This window comes from Microcaecilia unicolor, chromosome 13 (genome assembly GCF_901765095.1).
Source record: "Microcaecilia unicolor chromosome 13, aMicUni1.1, whole genome shotgun sequence".
In the NCBI taxonomy this organism is placed as follows: domain Eukaryota; kingdom Metazoa; phylum Chordata; class Amphibia; order Gymnophiona; family Siphonopidae; genus Microcaecilia; species Microcaecilia unicolor.
Genome location: NC_044043.1, coordinates 36041086 through 36064934, shown reverse-complemented (window position 1 = coordinate 36064934; position 23849 = coordinate 36041086).

The window sequence follows — 23849 nt, the reverse complement described above, 5'->3', positions numbered from 1 at the left end:
CCTTCAGATCTGTGAAGAGCAAGTTGCAGTAATCCAAGTGGGGAAGTGAATGAGGGGTTCTGGTAGTATAGTTAGGAAGAAAGTGGTGGTGTCAGGTTCTCAGGTTCAGAGCCCGCGGGGCCGGGCTCTGGAGCAAACATGAGCCCTTGGGCTGCTGCTGAGGAGTGACAGCAGCAGGCAAAACCCACCAACCAACACTGGGCAAGCACACCGGCAGGGACTGCAGGCACTGCCCAGCGAACTGGAACACATGGACTGGAATCCCCTGGACTGGAGGACACAGGACTGGAACACTGGACTGCAATTCCCCGGCCTGGAGGACACAGGACTGGAACACTGGACTGCAATCCCCCGGACTGGAGGACACAGGACTGGAACACACACCGGACCGGAACACATTGGACTGGAGCGCACCAGACTGGAACACACTGGACTGGAGCACACTGGACTGGTCTGTACAGCTTCACCTGCGCTTAGCCACTACCCCCCAAGGGTTGAGCCCTTGGGTTCGAGTGGCTGGCAGGACTTACTGGATACCGGATGACACAGGGACCAGGACTGCAAACAGAAGTACTCCTAAACCTAAACTGATCTACGTGCTCCCAAGCCCTAAACCAGCAGGAGTGTTCCTAACAGTAAACTGACAAAAGGACTTCCTAAGCCCTATACTAAACAGGAGCTCCTAAGCCCTGCTCAACAAAGGGACTTCCTAAGCCCTAAACTAACAGAGCAGGGAACTAAACACAAAGCTAACACAGGTGCTACTAAGCACCAAGCTAAACACAAAACTAACAAGCTACCTAAGCACTGCTCTAGCAAGCTAGATACAAAACTAACAAGGAGTTTCCTAAGCCCTACCCTAGCAAGCGAGACACCAAACTAACAAGGTGCTTCCTACAGCACCAAAACCCAAACAGCAAAGACTGCAATGCTCCCAATAGCACAAACACAGGAGAACTTCTAACGGCAAAATCTGTAGTGTTCCTAACAACACCAAACCCTGAAGTACTTCTAACAGTAACAGAGCTTCTAAAGCCCTACCCACAGCAATGCTTCCAAAACCAAGAGGGAAAAGCAGGGGAACCATAAGGGAAAAGCAGGAAAGCTAAACACACAAACACCAGTGCACACTGCACTAACACTAACCTGGACCTTAGCAAAAGCAAGCAGGGAAACTAGACACAAAGTCAGAAGTGCACACTGCACCACCCTACCTAAAGCAAACACCACCATTGCGAAGGCCCTGAAGGAAACAACACCACTTCCTTATCAAGGCCCTCCCTGATGATGTCACACTCCCTAGACCCAGGCAACAGCACACTGACCCAGAGAGGCCCAACCCACACCAATGCAACACCGTGAAGCACTTGAAGCCAGTACACCCAAAGAGAGGTAGAGCTAACTCAGTCCACCCACACAGCTGTAGTAAAGTGAAACAATAAATCCATGCTGCTGGAAGCTGCCAGCACAGAGAGACAGAGCCAGCTCAGAAAGGACAGACAAAAGAAACAGAAGCCAGCTAAGAAGCTGACCCCCAGGAAAGAGGTAAGTTTGAGAGGGGTTCTGACCCCAATCATAACAGGTGGATTTTGGGAAGGTTATAGAGCATGAGAGAATCTGTGAGGTGGGTGGTGGTTATGCATATGAGTATGGAGATATGTTTGCGGGGCATGGAAGTATGGGTATGTGTGGGACATAGGTGGAGATGTGAGTGTCACCTTGTGTGTGTGTGGGTGTGGGTGTGTCTGTGTGTGGGGGGAGGGTTAGTGTTTGGAGACTTGCAGGCATATGGACAATCTTTAAATTTGATTTTTCTAGTTCCTGTGCTGCCTCCAAAACTTCCCGTTCTACAGCATGTAGATAATTAAGGGGTCCTTTTACATAGCTGTGGTAAAACGTGGCCTGTGGTACTCTGGGGTCCAAAACAAAAACAGGAAGAGCCTCTACATCAAGAAGAGCAAACAAAGCAAAGTGGAGGCTGACCAAAGGATGAATCCAACACCGGAGTTGTTATGTAGAAATGCTTTATTGATGCTGATATTTTGGGATCCGACGAAACACGGACCGTGGCAGGTCCCACAATATCAGCATCAATAAAGCATTTCTACATAACAACTCCAGTGTTGGATTTGTCCTTTGCTCAGCCTCTACTTTACTTTCTGTGGTAGTGTGGGCACATCTTTTCTTGTCACATGGTGTTTGCTGATCGGTTGGCTGTTCTTTTGTTCTCTCTGTGGATTAACTTGCATACATAAAGGAATTCAAGCCTATCAGCTTCTTCTCAGAGAAAGTTGATTGTGACCCCTGAGGCAGGCGCTTTGGCGCCGAAACACGGACCATGTCGGGTCCTTGATATTGATATGAATATTCTGAATAAACTGGTTTTTGACATTATCTCCCTATTGGTTTGCGCATTTGTCAGCCTCTACTTTTGCTGTTTTGCTATTCCACTAGCAACATTCTATGTAGAAGCCTGCCCTTGCAGATCAGCAATGCGGCCGCACAGGCTTCTGTTTCTGTGAGTCTGACGTCCTGCAGACTCACAGAAACAGAAGCCTGTGCGGCCGCATTGCTGATCTGCAAGGGCAGGCTTCTACATGGAATGTTGCTAGTGGAGGAGTGGCCTAGTGGTCTTGCAATCCAGAGGTGGCCGGTTCAAATCCCACTGCTGCTCCTTGTGATCTTGGGCAAGTCACTTAACCCTCCATTGCCTCAGGTACAAACTTAGATTGTGAGCCCTCCTGGGACAGAGAAATATCCAGAGTACCTGAATGTAACTCACCTTGAGCTACTACTGAAAAAGGTGTGAGCAAAATCTAAATAAATAAATTTGCATAATGCACACATCTGTACAACTCTAGTGGTACATTCAAGTTGAGGATAGAAGTTACAGCAACTAAAAGCAGTTTGATACTTTGCTCAATCTGTTCTGCTTTGCCCAATGTTTGGTGAAAGAGAATTCCTGAGGCAGCAGAGAAGTAGTTTTGCTTTATTTTAACACCAGCCTGCTGTTTGAGTTCTTTACTGCACCAGATGGTTCATTTAGCTGCCAATTAATTCACTGTCTCAGACTCAGGTGAAAATAGTTTAACAAATTAAATATTATTTCCTGCTAACTTTGCTCCCTGGCTCTGATTCCTTTTTAGTAGAGATTTGGTCAAATCATCAAGCATCATGCTAAATCCTCTGTTAATTCCATGCCTAAGACATTTGCACCAGCAGGATCTATACAAAGTTCAGGATGAAAGGGTGAAGTAAAATTGTTAGGAAATATTGTGTAGCTCCCTTGTTAACTTGTCAGTATTGCTGAGAGTCAAAGGGAGCTGGGATTGGTAGCAACACAGTATGCCATAAGTCAGTGGATCTTAAGGTACTGTACGTATCAGCGGGGAAAAAGATTATTATTTTAAATTATGTGTTTCAGATCAACAGAACAAATCATGCTGTAGCCTAGAGCTCTGGGAGGGTGGTTTATTCCTGCAAAGAGTAATGAAGTGGATGGGTTCATTTGTATCTTTTTGATGTTATGATATTGGGATATTGTGATTTTTGAAAAACTGTTTATATTGGTAAACTGTTCACTGTGTAAAAAGTCCCTCTGAAAATTGCCCATCTCCTTCTCAAATTAAAGTACCCACACTTCTCACAACATGGGTAATTGTACCTTTTGGTGAACAGGGATGAGGTTGGGGGGTGAGGAGGAGAGAATATGCATGCAGGGTTTCCATTCTGGATTGCAAGACCAGTGCTCTAACCACTAGGCCACTCCTGAAAGCCTCCCACATACCTTCCACAGCTATATATCCACAGCTACCAAAATTATCAAAGGGAAATTCCTTCCCTTAAAAGTAAGCTTTCAGTTCTCCTGGATTGCGCCAATTATTGATTGGTAGAATTGTATAGTGTACTTGATGCTGTGTTTTATGCTTACTTGTATTTTGTGAGGCTGCAAAGCACTCTGGGTTCTACTCTACAGGAGAGTTGCTTTTCTATATAGAGGCTGTCCATTCCGACAGGCAAGTTTGGCTTTACAGATTTATCTACATCTGTTTTCAGAGGCTTTGGACATATAAACATTTTAAACAATTAACATCCAAACGCTGACCCCGGAGGCAGGCATTGTTTTACGCCGAAACACGGCCTGTGTCGGGTCACATCAATAAAACACGCCTATTGTCTCAGTCTTGAAGGCGCAGTGTTGCTTTTTTTGTTCGTGAAAGTAGAAATATTAAATGGTGTCAGAATTTATTTAAAAATGTATATTCTGCACAATCCCACTGTTCTTGGTGGGTTACAATAAAAGCATACAAAATTTAAAACTAATACTATGGCATAAAAAATAAAAATAAAAACTATCAACAATCAAACATAAAAAGCACAAATACAATGTAGAATAATGACTAGTTGCCCCATCCAGTTTCTCCATTTGTATCTGACTACTGTGTTGCCACAGGTCTTACTCAGTGTGGTCTTCTTCCTCAACTCAACTCCCCTCCCCCCACCACCATTATTAAGGTTCATGTGTCTCTGACATTTGAGTGCTTGAATTCTGCCTCTTTATAGCTTTTACTACCTCTTCTGGAAGACTATTTTAGGTGTCCTCCCCTCTCTCAATGAAAAAATACATTTCCCCTTCTTTCAATTGCATTCCTTTTGAACTTCCCTTTTTTCAACCTAGTACCTTTCGTTTCCGAACAAAACTGTATTCTTTGCAGGCTGTGATTTCTTTTTATCCAGACATGACATGCATGAGCATTATAGGTCTTTTTTTTTTTCAGATGACAATTAAATCACACTAGCCTCTGGTACCCAAATGACCAGTGAAATGTAATTGGTGGCATTATTTACCACCATGGCCCTGTTGGAGCTGAGTGTTTGGTCTCCTGTGGTGCTCTTAAATTAAAAACAAGAGGCAAAGACCACATATTCTGGTTACCATAATCTTGGATATTTTTTTATTTTTATTTTATTTATGTATACAATTTTTACAATCTTCCAAGGTTATACACTTGTAAAGTAATACAGAGAATAACACACGGAAGGAAAAGAAAAAGACAATCATATCATGCCTAATACATTAAAGGAACAGAGAAATATATACTTCTATAACCCATGACAATGCGGGAAGGAGAACAAGTTGAAAATCAAAGGAAATCTTAGGGGTTCTTTTACAAAGATGCGCTTGCGTTTTTAGCATGCGCTAAAAATAAGCATGTGCGAAACACTAGAGATGCCCATACATTCCTATGGGCGTCTATAGTGTTTAGCGCACGCTAAAAACATTAGCGTGCCTTTGTAAAAGACCCCCTTAGAGAACAGGTATCCTCTTAAGACAATAAAGTAAGCTATACAGCATAGCAGTACTGGAATTCATATATTTGCAGATCTTCTGTGACTACTTGAATTGAGGAACTAGAGTCCATTTTCTTACTACTCAAGTAAGTAGAAATCTGCACTGGTTCAAAGAAAACATACTTCACTGACTTCCTCTAAATTATACATTTACATGGATATTTTAAATCGAAGAAAGCTCCCAAGTGAAGTACGGCTGGTTAAAGTAAAAGAAAACTTTTCCTCCTTTTCTGGATCTCTTTAGTCAACTCTGGAAACATCCTGACCTGAAAGCCCAGAAAAGGGATCTCCCTTTTTTAAAAGAAAGTTGGAAGAAGCCATTCACGATCCGATGGCAGTGCCAGTGAAACCACTAAAGTTGCTTTCTCCACTGTATCGGTCTCGGATGTCTCAAGAATGCCAGAAACATTAAGAACATCAGTGTCTTGATCCCGGCCTAAAGCAGTTTGTGATCTTAAAGACTCCATTTTTGCAGTAGGCAAATAATATATTCAAGTCATTTGAGTGTTTCCTGCGGTACTGATAGAGTTTCCTTGAGATATCGTATAAATAATTCTCTTGCAGAAGTTACTGGCAATTTAGGAAAATTACAAAACCTAACAGCATTTTCCAAATTTTCAAGTTTACGCCTTAAATCTGTATTTATTTTAACCAAATTTGAATTCAATCAATAACTGAGAATTCTTAATGAGGACACCGTGACTATTCAGCTCTTGAGAGATATCAGAAGTCTGCTTACGAAAATGTTCTAAGTTAGTAGAATTAGTTTATACACTCGTATTTATAACTGCAAACTGAGCTGATAGTGCCTTACCAAGATGAGATACTGCAGTCCATATAGATTCCGGGGTAAATTCTGAAGGCCTCTGAATCTGAATAAGTACCCTCTGTAGCTGCTGAATCCAGACCCTGCTCCCTGGTAGTCACACTTCCTCCAGACACAGTTACCAGGTCACGTTGACTTGGCGATAAGGCTCTTGCCTCACCATTTGCTCCTGTGGCTTTCCCCCAAACAGCCAGAGAGACCAAAAAAATTTGATATGTTTTCGCTGAGCTCATCAATCCTGGTTGTGCTGGTGGAGTCCGGATGTCTGAGCCAAAGCCCGACACCGATCCACCTGGCAACAGCGTTAAAGCAGCCAGTGATTCCCTGGCATCTGAAGAAATCAGTCCCGTCCAAGAAGCAAAAGTATCCATTGGACTATGAACAGGAGTAGAAGGTAAAGTAGAGGATTCTGAGGGAAAAACCCTGACCTTTCCCTTCTTGAAATAGAGAAATTAGAACATGAGATTTCAGCCTTTTAATGCGACTGCTACTCTGTTTGAGCCCTAGTGTGTTTTCCTTAGGATTTGCTAGTTTGGATTTTTGTTTTAATTTTAACTTACAACCAATTTAAGGGGCTTTTTTTACTAAGCTGCGGTAAAAAGGGCCCTGCGCTTGCAGCAGTGTGTGTTTTTGCTGTGCACCAGGGCTTCTTTTACTGCAGCGGGTAAATAGGCCAAAAAAAGAAATGGCCATGCGGTAAGTTCTCACTTGTCATGCGGCCATTTTGAGAAGGAGGGGGTGAGGGGGTCAATTATGCTGTGGGTTATGTACGTCATCCTTGGAGAAAAGGACTCAAGGGCAATGGACATTAGGAAATTAAAAAATGAAATAAATAAAATAAATTACTGAAAAAAATGAAAGAAAATTTTAAAAGATTAGTATAAACAATAAAACACAGAAAAATAGGCACTAAAAACAACAGGGGATTATTCAAAACACTTATCGAAAATACGAAACACGTACAACAATAGGCTTTCAGCGCAATGGACACTGCCTCCCCCCATATGGGGAAATTCTAAAAATGGCACCTAAAGTTAGGCTCTAAAAATTGGGCACTATGGGGTCCTTTTACTAAACTGTGGTAAAAGGGGGTTTGTGCTAGCGTCAGTGTGTTGTTTTTGATGGGTGCAGAGGCCCCCTTTTACTGCAGTTTAGTAAAAGGACAGCAGGTAAAAGGCTGTCATTTTCTGATCTACGTTCAAAGTATGAAGGACCTGTTTGCTCCAATTGTGTTGAGCAATTAAGAATATTCAGTTTGTACTGTGTGGGGACAGAGTTCCGTTGTTGTACATCAAGCTCCTTAGCTGATATAACCCAAATGACCCCTGACGTAGGCGCTGTGTGCCAAAATATGGACCATGTTTATTTATTTTTGTTATTTATTTGTTACATTTGTACCCTACATTTTCCCACCTATTTGCAGGCTTAAATAGTGGCTTACATAGTACCGTAAGGCGTTTGCCAAGTCGGTTGATAACAAATACCAGGTTATATTGTGGTTGAATGAGGTAGGTGTGTGTCAGGCACCATGAGGGTCGAAAGGAATGAAGATTGTATAATGTCCAGTGCGATCATTGGTTATGCTGTGTTGCTGGGTGTGGGGATTTATGGTGGATCGGTGAGGTAAGCCTTTTTGAAGACCTGTCGCTTCTTCCTCTTTAACATCAGCAAAATTCGCCCTTTCCTCTCTGAGCATACAACCCGAACTCTCATCCATGCTGTCATTACCTCTCGCCTTGACTACTGCAACCTACTCCTCACTGGCCTCCCACTTAACCATCTGTCCCCCCTTCAATCCGTTCAGAACTCTGCTGCACGTCATATATTCCACCTGAACTGATATACTCACATCACCCCTCTCCTCAGGTCACTTCACTGGCTTCCAATCAGATACCGTATACAGTTCAAGCTTCTTCTTACCTATAAATGCACTCAGTCTGCAGCCCCTCACTACCTCTCTACCCTCATCGCCCCTTACGTTCCCACCCGAAACCTCCGCTCATAAGACAAATCCCTCCTCTCAGTACCCTTCTCCACCACCGCCAACTCCAGGCTCCGCCCATTCTGCCTCGCCTCACCCTATGCTTGGAATAAACTTCCTGAGCCCTTACGCCAAGCCCCCTCCCTACCCATCTTCAAATCCTTGCTCAAAGCCCACCTCTTCAATGTCGCCTTCGGCACCTAACCTTTATACCTCTATTCATGAAATCTAGACTGCCCCATTTTGACTGCCCCTACTTGACTGACTGTACATTTCTCCTTTAGATTGTAAGCTCTTTGAGCAGGGACTGTCCTTCTATGTTAAACTGTACAGCACTGCGTAACCATAGTAGCGCTTTAGAAATGTTAAGTAGTAGTAGTAGGTTGGTTTTTAGTGATTTCCTGAAGTTTAGATGGTCATGGATTGTTTTTACAGCTTTTGGGAGTCCATTCCATAGTTGTGCGTTTATGTAGGAGAAGCTGGATGCGTTTTGTATTTAAGTCCTTTGCAATTTGGGTAATGTATGTTTAGGTATGATCGTGATGATCCGATTCTGTTTCTGGTTGGTAGATCTATGAGGTCTACCATGTATCCTGGGACTACGCCGTAGATAATTTTGTGGACCAAAGTGCAGATTTTGAAGACGATCCATTCTTTGATTGGGAGCCAGTGCAGCTTTTCTTGGAGGGGTTTAGCACTTTCAAAACGTATTTTACCAAATATCAGCTTGGCTACTGTGCTTTGGACGGTCTGGAGTTTTTTTGTGAGTTGTTCTTTACATCCCGCATAGATTCCGTTGCAGTAATCTGCATGGCTTAGGACCATTGATTGTATTAGGTTTTGAAAAATTTCCCTCAGGAAGAAAGGTTTTACTCGTTTAATTTTCCACATTGAATAGAACATTTTCTTTATTACGGAGTTTACTTGGCTCTCAAGGGTAAGGTTGCGGTTGATTGTGATGCCGAGTATTTTTAGGCTGTCTGAGGTAGGGAGGGTGTGTCCTGGGGTGTTTATGGTTGTGGGTTTGTACTTGTTATGTTGAGATGAGAGGATGAGGCAGTGTGTTTTTTTCAGTGTTCAGTTTCAGTTGGAATGAATTTGCCTTGGAGTCCATGATGTTCAGGCCGTCATTGATTTCATTGGTTATTTCTGTCAAGTCATGTCTGAAGGAATGTAGATTGTAACGTCATCTGCATAGATGAACGGGTTGAGGCCTCCGTTGGATAGGGACTTTGCCAGTGGGATCATCATCATATTGAAGAGTATTGTTGATAATGGTGATCCTTGAGGTACTCCGCAGGTTGCTTTCCATGGTAGTGATATGTTTGAGTTTGATTTTGCTTGGTATGTTCTGGTGTTTAGAAAACCCTTGATCTAATTAAGTACATTTCCATCAATCCCAAAGTGACCAAGGAGTCTTAGTAGTATATTGTGGTTTACCATGTCTAATGTACTCGACATGTCGAATTGGAGGAGAAGTATGCTTTTACCTGAGGCTATTTCCTGCTTGAATTTGGCCAGGAGAGTGACTAGGACAGTTTCAGTACTATGGTGGGGGCGGAATCCTGATTGTGAGTCGTGTAATATTGAGAACTTGTCCATGTATTCCGTAAGCTGTTTGGTCACCAAACTCTCCATCAGTTTGACTACTAGTGGGATAGACGCAACTGAGCGATAATTGGTGAGATCGTTTGTGTTTTTCTTAGTATCTTTTGGTATTGGGGTGAGTAGGATGTTGCCATATTCCTCGGGGAAGAGACCTTGTTGTAGCATGAAGTTTAGGTGGGATGTGAGGTCTGCTATGAAGTGGCCGGGGGCGGATTTAAGTAGATGGCTGGGACATATATCCAGTTTGCAGTGGTTGTTGACAAACCTATGAGTCACTTGTGTAACTGATTCAGTGGTGAGGAGAGTAAATGTTGACCAGATACGGCCAGCTGGGTATCCACCAGGGATAAGGTCCCTGTCGTTGAAGAATTTTTCGATGTCGGTGTTGTGCTGAGGAAGTGTGCTGCGTAATTTTATTGTTTTTTTCGTGAAAGTAATTAGCAAGTTTGTCTGCGGGTGAGATGTCTGTGTTGGTTGTGGTGATAGGGGTAGTGCCTAGTAACTTATTTATGAGTTGAAATAGTTTCTTCAGATCTTTGTAGTCCGGTCCTATTTTAGTTTTGTAGTAGGATCTTTTGGTTTGTCTTATTGCCTATTTGTATTTTCTATGTATTTGTTTCCATGCATTGAGTGTATGTTTGTCTTTTTTTTTTCCATGCTCGTTCAAGTTTCCTGGATTGTGTTTTGAGTTTTTTTTAGTTCATCATTGAACCATGGTATTGAGTTTTGTCTTCTTGATATTCTTGTCTTTAAGGATGCTATTTTGTTTAGTACGCTTCTGCATCTATCCTCCCAATATTGAGATAATGTATGGAATCCATTCGTGTTTTCCATTTGTTGTCATATATCAGTTGCCAGAATACTTGTGGATCTGTTTGCCCTCTCGTAGTGTAAGTTGTATGTTCTGGTATACGGTTTAATTCCTTCTTCCGGCAGTTTAGGGATAGGTTCAGTTTGTAGTGGTCAGTCCAAGGTGTTTCTGTCCATTTGATGTCTGTTATTAGTAGGTTATGATCTGTGGACAATTTGTGTGATAAGAAGTCTAGTGTGTGTCCCTTGATGTGGGTAGCTTGCATTTGAGGCCATTTGAGGTCCCAGGACAGTAGCAAGTCTTTGTATTCACGTGCATTGGTGGAGTTGGGGTGTTCTAGGTGAAGGTTTATGTCACCTAGTATTAACGTGTTGGAGTTGTTTACACAAGTGTTTGAGATGAAGTCCGTGAAGATAGGCTGGCTTTCTTTCCAGTTACCGGGTGGTCTGTAAAACAGGACGCAGTTCAGATGATTGATCAGGGATTTGTTATGGATTCTGAATGAAGCAATTGCTAGTTGGGGTGTTATGGATTCGGCAATGGTTTTGGTGGTGAATTGGGTTTGGTAGATTAGTGCTATGCCTCCACCTTTCTTTTCCAATCTGGTCCAGTGAGTGATTTTGTAACCTGGAGGGCATAGTTCAAGGATTATGGGGTCCTTTTCATCGTGGATCCATATTTCATTGATGAAGATAAGATCGAGGTTTTCTGAGCTGATCCAGTCTGATATTGTTGTTGTTTTGTTGACTACGAACCTAGCATTAATGTAGCCCACTTGGATATTTTGGTATGGGGCTGCTAGGTTTAATGATGTGTGGATTTTTGTTAGTTGTCACTATGGAAAGATTGGTGTTCAAGTTATATGATTAAAGGATCTGTGTCCCAATTTTGAAGGTTCCCGTTGCTTCTTTTGGCTATTTGGACTTCGTTCTGTACTTTGGACCCTCTCTGTGCTAATGTGGTAAGTTGACCACTTGCCATGCAGCCATTTCAGGGGGAGCACTTCCACCTATTTAGGTTGTGGTAAGGGCTCCCACACTAACCCGGCGGTAACCATGGTGCTGCCCGATTACTGCTGGGTAAGCACTGGCACCACAAAAATAGAAACTATTTTTGTAGAGATGGAAATGGTGTACGTTGGGGGTGGGAACTACCGCTGGGCTCCTGTGGTAGCTCCGAATTTGCACGTGGCAAGCATGTTGCCGTTCGCTAACCCTTTAGTAAAAGGGCCCCTAAACTGGTATTCTATAATGGCAAATCTGTTACAGAATTAGTGTAAGTTCGCAGTTACACGCCATCCTTACACCATGTCTATGGCACCTGACATCAGCAGTTCAGCGTGTAAATGCAACTATTCTATAAATCACGTCCTGAAATAGTTGTGATGCTCATGACCCACCCCTACTCCTCCCATGGGAACACCCTCTTTCCAGTTATGTGCTAGACCCCTTAGGTGCTCTGACGGTCCCTTTTACCAAGCTGTGGCAAAAGGGGGCCTGCTCTGGCATTGGGGTGTGTTTTTCATGTGCGCCGAGGTCCCCCTTTACTGCAGTGGGTAAAAGGGAAGCCTCTCTTTCCTGCAGGAAATGTTCATGTCATTTTGGGGGGAGCCCTTACTGTCACCCATTGAGGTGGCGGTAGGTGCTCCTACGCTAACCTGGCAGCGCACAGCACTGTCTGATTACTACCAGGTATGCTAGGTGGCGCTAGGGGTGGGAAGTACCAATGGGCTGCTGTGGTAGTCCGGCGACACTTCCTGTTTAGCGAGTGATAAGCCCACATTGGGCTTACTGCCGCTTAGTAAAAGGGGTCCTCAGTGCACTGAACAGTTTTTTCAGCCCCCATTTTTTTTACTCACACTTTTTTCAGTAGTAGCTCAAGGTGAGTTACATTCAGGTACTCTGGATATTTCTCTGTCCCAGGAGGGCTCACAATCTAAGTTTGTACCTGAGGCAATGGAGGGTTAAGTGACTTGCCCAAGATCACAAGGAGCAGCAGTGGGATTTGAACCGGCCACCACTGGATTGCAAGACCGGTGCTCTAACCACTAGGCCACTCCTCCACTCATTTGGCATCTAACATCTGTTAACTCCCATTGATACCCCCAAAATTGGCACCTAATTCGCTCTAACATTTGGCACACTATATAGAATTACCCTCAACCTTCATTGCTCCCTAGAGAAGTATTTCAATATCTAGTCCAATCAATGGCATTAAGTCACCTAGACTACTGTAATGGAATATACACAGGATGCAAAGAACAACTTGTAAAGAAACTTCAGACTGCCCAAAACACAGCAGGAAGACTAATCTTTGGTAAATCCAAATTTTGAAAGTTCCAAGCCCCTTTGAGAGAAATTACACTGGCTCCCAATAAAGGAACGAATTAACTTCAAAATCTGCACCCTAGTCCACAAAATTCTTTATGGAGAAGCCCCAGGATACATGAACACCCTAATCAATCTTCCAGCCAGGAATACATCAAGCATATCCCGTTCATTCCTAAATCTCCATTATCCTACCTGTAACGGCCTCAAATATAAATCCACTTACGCTTTATCCTTTTCCTTTATCAGCACCCAATTATGGAATGCAATGCCAAAAGCTGTCAAAACTACTCAAAACCATCTCAACTTTAGGAAATTACTCAAGACCACCCCTATTCCAGAAGGCCTACCCCCAGGCTCCAACATCAAACCCAAAGTCCTTCAAAACAGCATATAAATGGACCATTTTGGACTCTTTTCCCTTTACCCTTTTTCCCTTTATACCCTGTTCTTTCTATCCATTCTGACCACCACAATCTATCGTATTTGTATAACTACTGGACTGGCAATTGCCTTTTCGGTCTAATGTAAGCCACATTGAGCCTGCAAACAAGTGGGAAAATGTGGGAAAATGTGGGGTATAAATGTGATAACTAAATAAATAAATTGTTCTGAGGATGGAATGCATATTGTGTTATTTCATGTAATTACATATTTTATTAACTGTAACTTGCCTTGAGTGTGTTTTTCATTAAGTTGTAAATAAACAAATGAGTATAACATTGTTGCCACTTCATGGCTCAAGAGAGATTCTTATTTCTGGCACCTGGAATGGGGATTTCCAGACACTGAACATGAATATGAAAACAACCAAGCAACAACAACAAGGCAGAAACCAACTCCAGCAAAATATTGGATTGCATTGCAAGGAGTTACATATCACAGCATAAAGAATGTATGTTCCTCATTGTAGGCTTGGATGCGAATGCTGCTTCCTGAAGATGTAAAGAAATGTTTTCAGTTTTCTTCCATCTGGGCTTTAGGTGGAAACCTGGATTCACAACAGAAAGCTACCTTCAGTATGTTTTGGAGAAAATGCTTTAGGGATCGCAGTGTTCTTCCTACATATGGAAAGGTAAGATTCTGCTTTTGTTTTTATTCTTTCAGTTTGTTTCTTAAGAATAACATACTGAATTTAGCATCATTTATTTAATACATTTATAAACCCGCCTTTCGGGTGAGGTACAATAAAACACTCATTAAAAAAACCATAAACATTACAAATCACAAACTCTAAAAACTCAGAAACCACCTATTAGCTAAACTATTTATTTATTTAATACATTTAAGGGCCCTGTTTACTAAGGTGTGCTAGTGTTTTTAGTGCATGCTAAAAATTAGCATGCACTAAAGCTAGAGACACCCATAGGAAATATATGAACCTGGCCAAATCGGTATAATCGAAAGCCGATTTTGGCCGGCGCCAACTGCTTTCCGTGTCGGAGCCGGCCAAACTTCAAGGGGGCATTTTGGCAGGGTACAGAAGGCGGGACGGGGGCGTGGTTACGAGATGGCTGGCTTCGCCTGATAATGGAAAAAACAAAGCCAGCTCTAATGAGCATTTCGCCGGCTTAACTTGGTCCCTTTTTTTTCAGGACCAACCTTCAAAAAGGTGCCCCAACTGACCAGAGGGAATCAGGGATCACCTCCCCTTATTCCCCCAGTGGTCACTAACCCCCTCCCACCCAAAAGAAATATTTTTTTGCCAGCCTGTATGCCAGCCTCAAATGTCATACCCAGCTCCCTGACAGCAGTATGCAGGTCCCTGGAGCAGTTCTTTTGTGGGTGCCGTGCACTTCAGGCAGGTGGACCCAGGCCCATCTCCCCCCCCCCCCACCTGTTACACTTGTGGTGGTAAATGGGACCCCTCCAACCCCCCCCAAACCCACTGTACCCACATGTAGGTGCCCCCCTTCATCCCTTAGGGCTATGGTAGTGGTGTAGAGTTGTGGGGAGTGGGTTTTGGGGGGGATTTGGGGGAGCTCAGCACCCAAGGTAAGGGAGCTATGCACCTGGAAACAATTTTTTGAAGTCCACTACAGTGCCCCCTAGGGGGACCAGTGCTGGCTCCTCCCACGACCAAAGGTCTTGCATTTGGCCAGGTTTGAGATTGCCGGCATTAGTTTCCATTATCGCCAGAAACCGATGCCGGCCATCTCTAAAGCCGGCCCAAATGCTGACATTTGGCTGGCTCCAACTGTATTATCGAAACAAAAGATAGCCGGCTATCTTATTTTGAAAATACGGTTCGGCTGCCGCTTTACGGCCGGCGCCATTCGATTATGCCCCTCTCTAGTGTTAGTGCGCACTAATTTTTAGTGTGTGCTAAAAATGCTAGCGTACCTACAGCGCTGTTTAATAAACAGGGTCTTTAATCATAGAAAATGCAGATTATACAAAGGACTGTTTTCTGTTCAGTTTACTGCAACATTTTTCTAGGTGTGAGATTAGATTTAGATTTATTCATTTATAACCTGCTTATATCTAAATGGTATAAAGTAAAAATATAAATCTTAAAACTATTCATAAAACATAAAAACAAGCATTTACATGCTTAACAATTCAACCATAATCATAATACATCTTTTTGCATTTTGAAGCAATTTCATGGCTAAAACGTTTGAAATAGCAAAGGCAAGAATGATTTTTTCAAAAGAATTTGAACCTGGTTCAAGCTGGAAAAGGAGAAGTGAGAAATTAAATATGGTTGGATCTAAAAACAATCCAGGTGGACCACATTCTGGGAATATACATGGTGAGGATGAAGTGATCCTTCCTAACCATTATGCCACAAGCATAAACTGTACAGCGCTGCGTAACCCTAGTAGCGCTCTAGCAATGTTAAGTAGTAGTAGTAGATTGGTACAGTAACATGTCATCTATGCAGCCAATATCCAGGCATAGTTACGAGGAACACATTTCTTTTACATATATTCTCATCCTCCCCCATTCCCAACCCTACCCCCCCCCAAATTTCTATTTCAATCTCTTTACTATTTGCATGTCAACACAGAACAATCAAAAACAGAACAACATGTGGACAAATGCTGGTATGCTATATATATATTTTTTGTACACCAGCTTGACCCAATAGGCATAGGCGCCCCGTATAAGAGGCTTGGGGAGGCTAAGCCTCCCCAGCCCAAATGCAACCTTCCCAAGACTGGCGGCAGCATACGATACAAACTGGAGGTTCCCCTTCCCACGCTGCCTTTCTGCCCGACTCTCCGCTCCCCGACCCAGTGGCCATCAATAAACAGACTGTGCGTGGGAGCATAGAGCTCCGCTATACGTCGCTGACAGCTCTGCCGGTTCCCGCCTGAACAGGATGTTGCATCATAGAGGGTGGGACCAGAAGAGCTGTCAGCGTCGCCGTGCAGTGATCCATGATGGCCCCGCGCACAGTGTCTGCCTACTGACGGCCACTGAATCGGAGAGACAGCGGGTCCAGCAGCAAGACAGCATGGAATGCAGATTATCCAAAGGTTAGAGAGAGAAAAATACCTTATATTTATCCCGCACGCATTAGGGATAGATATTCCCCTTGCACAACGTGTGCTGTAGCACGTGGAGAGCTCGGAACAGAAAGTACTGCAGCTCCAGTGCAACAGATTAGACAGACTTCTTATGGGTGGCACAACAACAAGAAAATGGGAGAAGGAATAACACAAGACAAAAAGACAGAAGGGAAAGACAGAGGAACAGGAAAATCAGAGAATTAAAGAAACAGAGCATCATTCTCAATCCTTCCTTCCTTACCCAGGGATAAGGATGTGGCTTCCTTACTTTAGAAGTTATTTAAGGTGCTGCGTGCTGGAGAAGCAGATGCCATTGGGATCATAGACGGTCGGTGGCTAGGGTATTAACTTGTTACTATTTTACTTTTATTTTTTTTTCTGTGTTGTCAGATATTTATGGATGTAAGCCCCACCCCTGACCCCGCCCCTTTAGCCTCCCCAAACAGTTGGGCCACTGACCGCCTATGCCAATAGGCATATTTGAATTCAAACCAGCTTTTATTCAACTACTTACGAGACTGGGCATCCAAATGGCAGATGACGTTTAATGTGAGCAAGTGCAAAGTGATGCATGTGAGAAAGAGGAACCAAAACCATAGTTACGTGATGCAAGGTTTCCCAGTAGGAGTCACTGATTAGGAAAAGGATCTATGTGTCATCGTTGATGATATGTCGAAACCCTCTACTCAGTGTGCTGCGGCGGCTAAGAAAGCAAATAGAATGTTAAGTATTATTAGGAAAGGAATGGAAAACAAAAAGGAGGACGTTATAATGCCTTAGTATCACTCCATGGTGCGACCGAACTTCAAATATTGTGTGCAATTCTGGTCACTGCATCTCAAAAAAGATATAATGGAATTAGAAAAGGAACAGAGAAGGGTGACAAAAATAATAAAGGGGAAGGGACGACTTCTCTATGAGAAAATGCTAAAGCGGCTAGGGCTCTTCAGCTTGGTGAAAAGACGGCTGGGGGGAGATATGATAGAGGTCTATAAAATAATGAGTGGAGTTGAACGGGTAGATGTGAAGTGACTGTTCACGCATTCCAAAAGTACTAGGACTAAGGGGCATGCAATGAAGCTACAATGTAGTAAATTTAAAATGAATAGGAGAAAATATTTCTTCACTCAACGTGTAATTAAACTCTGGAATTCATTGTCAGAAAATGTGGTAAAAGCAGTTAGTTAGCAGGGAAAAGGTTTGGATAATTTCCTAAAAGAAAAGTCCATAAGCAATTATTAATATGAACTTGTGGAAATCCACTGCTTATTTCTAGGATAAGGAGCATTTAATCTGTTTTACTCTTTTGGGATCTTGCCAAGTACTTGTGACTTGGATTGGCCACTATTGGAAACATGATACTGGGCGTGATGGTCTTTCGGTCTGTCCCAGTATGGCAATGCTTATGTTCTTATGTTCTAACAATGTTTTGTTTAAGCAGGATATTGAATTTATTATTTGATGAGATTGGTAAGTTTTCCCTTGGGTTATTGTTTTTTTGTAGTATATATTGTGATTTTATGTTATATTTTATTTAATTTTTAACTGTTGATTGTAAACCATCTTTGCACTCTGATAAAAGGCAGTATATAAAATCAATAAATCAAATCAAATTCTAATCTGTACAGAGTGGCAGGTGTTGTTTCATTTTTGTTGGGCAGACTGGATGGACTGTATGAGTCTTTATCTGCCATCATTTACTGTGTTACTGTGTGTTACACTCATATATGCTAACATTGTATTATATCTCTGGTACTTGAATTCCAGTGCTGTTAAATGTGTATATTTTTGTTACTGTTTCATGGTAGCTCTTTTATTAGGTTTCAATTTACTGTTTTTGAGTTTACCTCATTTATTGTATTTATGTTTATTCTTGGTTATTTGACTACTGTTATGCTGTTAACAAAATTGTAAGTTTTATGTTATACTGTACCTGCTGTACACTGCCTTGGGTGAATCTTTTCATAAAGGTGGTTAATAAATCCCAATAAATAAATATGGTCAATTTTATGAAAGGTTATTTCTGCACATAGAACACATTTTACCGATGGACCTGCCTTTTAAAATGACTCCCAAAGTCCCTTGTCAGCTGCAGGGGCATAGCCAGTTCTCGGCGGGAGGGGGTCCAGAGCCCAGGGTGGTGGGGGGGCACATTTTAGCCCGCCTTCCCCAGCCGCCGACTCTCCCCCGCCACCAACCCCCTGCCACTTTCGACCCCCCCTCCCCGCCGCTGCCGCAAGGTACCTTTGCTGGCAGGGGTCCCCAACCCCCGCCAGTCTTAGTCTTCTTCAGCGCCAGACTCCAGTGTTTGCTCACTTCGCTGATCTGTGCTGTGAGTCTTGACATCCTGCATGTGGCGATGGCAGCAGGGGGGGGTCAAAAGTGACAGGGGAGGATCGTGGGGCGGGGTCGAAAGTGGAGGGGGCCCGGACTAAATCTGTGGGGGCCCATGCCCCCGTGGCCCCACCTAGCTATGCCCCTGATCAGCTGACCACCTGGATTTAGACTGCAAGATGAAGTGCTAGTAGATTTAGAACACGTGGTCTGAATTTTATTGAGCTCTCTGGTCTGCCATGTATTTTCGCAAAGCAGTATTGGATTGTAAGCTCCTTGGAGCAGGGACTGTCCTTTTTACTTAATCTGTACAGCGCTGCGTAACCCTAGTAGCGCTCTAGAAATGTTAAGTAGTAGTAGTAGTAGCAGTATGCAAAGTGTGATAAGTGGGATTAACTTGTATACAGATTATTGACGTGCCTATTATCTTTCTAAGAGCAGAGATTCCATATATCTGTGGAAACGTTATAGTACATTATAGCAGACTGTGCTTTTTGTTTTTTTTCTGAATCGATTTAAATGAAGTGATTAAAAGCAGATGGCATGCGGACACCAAACCTATACATTATCTGTGGAGTCGAGCATTTCCAAGGTGATTTGGTAGATGGCACCTTATCAGTCTCCTAGTTCTGTTGACTACCTGGCCTCTGAATTAATGTGTACGCTGCAAGAGTAATGGTTATTAATAGCTATATATCAGCGAGGGGACGATGTAGGTAATGAAAAGGATCTGTATCACCACTACTGCTTCCATCATGGATTTGCTGAGGTACAGAAGTCTAGCAAGACGTGATGAATGATTATGTCAAAAGAAATTGGATAACAAGGAGAATAGTAGTGTGATAAGTAGGGACTGATGAACATGTGAAAGGTAAGATCATAGAACTCAGTGTTCAAACAACAGGGACTTTTGGGTCCTACGCATACTGCTGTTTCACCCTAGATCAAGTCTATTTTTTATCAGTTTTCCCTACCTCAGCTTAACTGCATGTGACCAGATAGCAGATGTAGTAATTATTCCTCTTCTTACTCTGGAGTGGAGGAGTAGCCTAACGTTTAGTGTAGTGGGTTAAGAACTTGGTGAACTGGGTTCAATTCCCACTGTAGCTCCTTTTGACCCTGGGTCACTTAATCCTCATTGCCCCAGGTACAAACTGAAGGACCCTTTTACAAAGCTGCAGTCAAAGGGGCCTTGCGGTAGTGTTGAATTTGCCGCATGCCAAGGCCGCCTTTTACTGCAGCAGGTAAAAGGCTTTTTCTTTTTTTTTTTTTTTTTTAAAGAAAAAGCAAATGGCAATGTGGTAAGTGAACCAATTGCCATATGGCCATTTCCAGGGGGATCCCTTACTGCCACCTATTAAGGAGGCGGTAAGAGCTCCCGTCCTAACCCAGCAATAACTGGGCAGCGTGCGGGTCAGCCCGCGCCTCCGGCGCTGAAAAAAATAAATGTGTATTTTCAGCGCCAGAAATGGTGCGTGGTGGGTGCAGGCACTACCACCGGGCTCCTGTGGTAGCCTGACGGTAGTGCCAGATTGAAATGCGGCAAAGCAGCAGACCATTGCTTTGGGAAAGGGGCCCTTAGATTGTGATCCCACAAGGAACAGGAAATGTACCTGCATATAGTATATGTAAACCACTTTGGCTGTGTCCACAGAAAGGCAGTATATCAAATTCATGACCCCCAAAAAATCATCCTACTGGAATCTGTGAAACTGATGGGTTGATCTTCAACCCCTGCTATTCCTTGGTCACATGCATTTTTTTCAGATATCCTAGAGGTTCAGTACACTTTAAGATTTTTTTATTTGGATGGAAAGCTGTATGATAATGCATAGGGATGGGTTTCTCTTTTGACCTGGCAGTTTCCTCCTGCTTCTTTGTACTTCCAGGTCAGTTGGGACCAGTGATGGAATCTGACAACTTGAGCCTTCAGAGCAAAACAGCAGTGGTATTTTATCCCCTATTTATGGGGCCCTTTTACTAAGACGCATAGGCGCCTATGCGCACCCAACGGATGTCAAATTGGAGTTACTGCCCGGTTACCGTGTAGCCCTTGCGGTAATTTCAATTTTGGCATGCGTCCGCTACGCGTGTCTGAAAAAAATATTTTTATTTTCTGGCACGCGGCAGCTACGTGCGTCAAGTGCACGTAGACCATTACCACGTGAGACCTTGCCGCTAGGTCAATGGCTTGCGGTAAGGTCTCAGACCCAAAATGGATGCGCGGCAATTTTCATTTTGCTGCACATCCGTTTTCGGCAAAAATGAAAGAGAGGCATTTTTTGTAGGTGCGCTAAAAAATAATTTTGCATGCGCCCAAAACACATGTCTACACTACCGCAGGCCATTTTTCAGCGCACCTTAGTAAAAGAACCCTTATATTTCCTTGCCCAGTATACCTTTTTTGATCATTGCAGTAACAGTTCTTGGCTGGGGCCATATATAGAGCTCCTTGAATCTGGCCACTAGGTGTCACTCTTAAGCAATAATCATAACTCCATTTTCAGAGGTCCATAAACAGAGATTAAACTGAAGTCTTCTGCATAGCAGTGCAAAGCATTTGCAATTGGAGCCACAGGGCTGGATTTTATATAGTACTTCAAAATACATTTTTCGTTCTACATTGACATAAAAGCAGTACGAGTAATAAAACATTTTTGCTGTAACCACATAAGTGCAGACATGCGTTAATGAATGTACTCTCTTACTGAGTAGTATGTCTGCTTTGCTGAAGTAAAATAGATTTTTCCAGTGCTTCAGCATTTCAGGATAGTTTAGGGATTTTTTTCCCCCCTGTGTGGTTTAGCTAGAGCTGTGTGTGATGAATCTGTCTGAGTTTAGCCCAGAAATAAATCAATTTAAAGTAAATTGGCAAGGATTTCTGCATTACAATACATCATAAGGATTCCCAAAGGTAGCTTTCTGCCCATGATATATGTTGGCTGTTCCTCTATCTATTGAGATCCAACATCCGACAAAGAAAGATGGTAGAAATGGAGTATTTTTTTTTCAATTTCACATATTGTCTTTGCTATGATAAAGCTTGGGAGGTGTTTTCATGTGTAACCAGTTGCCCACAATGTGCCTTCCTATGCAATTGTAGGAAGAAATCCAGACAGGAACCAATCAAATCTGAATTGGGGGGGGGGGGGGGGGGGGGGGGCTATTCCACGAATGTTGTCCAACAGAATTGAGAGAAGTGTAAAACAGTTCAGGAAGGAGTCTTATCTTCCTCCCCCAGAGGGGGTCCAAACTAGAAGAATGTAGAGATGCAGGGGATGAGTTACCCCACCAGGGGTAAGCCTTTGCTCTCTGCTCTGGGGGCTAAGGTGAATGGAGAAGCCAGAAGGGTTGCCAGTCTGGTCCACAGCTGTCTCCTGCGGCACGGAGTGCCAGAGAGAAGAGAGGGGATAGATCACCAGGATTATCCGACCCTAATCCTCAGAAGAGAGAGAAACAGAGTGAAGCTGATGTCAAGGAAAGGGCTGGACATTTGGAACAGTGCAGTTGGGGAGTGCTGAGAACCTGAAAGCGATAGGGCCCAAGTCTTGAGTGTTGCTTGACCTGCTTGACCTGTCCAGCGCATTTGACATGGTAGACCATGACATCCTTACAAAATTAGTGGACAAACTAGGGATCGGCGGAAATATCATTAACTGGATAAAAAGCTTTATCACCACCAGATCTTATCAGGTCAAATCAACCTCATCAATATCGCCCGCATGGTCCTCAAAATGCGGAGTCCCCCAAGGCTCACCCCTATCCCCGATCCTTCAACCTCATGATGATTCCTCTGGCCAAATCCCTATCCAAATCTGGCCTAAATCCCTTCATCTACGCTGATGACGTCACAATATTCATCCCTTTCAAATCCTCTCTTACAGAAATCTCGGAGAAAATAATCACTGCCATGAACACCCTAGCATCCTGGGCCAACGCTTTCAAGATGAAACTGAATAAAGAAAAAACTCAATGCCTAATCCTATCATCACAACACGTTACTCAGCTCCCAACCACCCTGATCACCCCCGACGTTACAATCCTAATATCTGACAATCTAAAACATTAGACAAACACCTAACTTTAGAAACTCATGCAAAAGCCACAATGAAGAAGATGTTCAACATGATGTGGGTACTGAAAAGAGTGAAACCATACCTTCCACAGAAAACTTTCCGCAATCTAGTACAATCCACAGTGCTCACCCATGCTGACTACTGCAACAGCATCTTCATCGGATGCCAAGCCCAAATCATGAAAAAACTCTAAACCGCCCAAAACACAGCAGCTAGACTCATTTTTGGCAAATCACGATTCGAAAGCATACCACCACTTCGTGAAAACCTTCACTGGCTCCCAATCAAGGAACGTATAAACTTCAAAGCCCACACAATGATCCACAAGATCCTCAATGGCGAATCTCCAAGCTACATGTCCAACCTGATTGATCTTCCAGCCAGGAACTGGACCAGAACTTCTAGAACATATCTCAATCTTCATCTTCCTAACTGCAAAGACCTCAAATACAAAACCTACTACGCATCCAACTTCTCTGTCATAGGCAGCCAACTCTGGAACGCCATACCAAGACACATCCGAAAAACCACTGAACACCTACCCTTCCGAAAACTGCTGAAGACTTACCTCTTCAAACAAGCCTACCCAAATGACCCGTCCTAATTCTCAAACATAATTCCACACATAATTCCACACCACTAGTATTACCCACACTCCAATCCCTTCCCCACATCTCTTATTATTGTCCTACTCTATGTAATTATGTCATCTCTGCGACACTTTGTATCATCTCTGTGATACTTTGTACTACACTTTGTAAGCCGCCCTGAACCTACTCTATGTAATTGTGTCATCTCTGTGATACATTGTTTCCATACCTGTATTATCTCCGTGATACTTTTTACCATACTTTGTAAGCCGCACTAAACCTGCTATCGAGCGGGAAAGAGCGGGGTATAAATGCCACAAATAAATAAAATAAATAAATAAATAAATAAGAGAAAGGTGCACTGGGGAACAAATAGCCATAAGAAGGTGAGAGAGTAGAGCAGACCTGCCAAGTCTCCTGCATTCA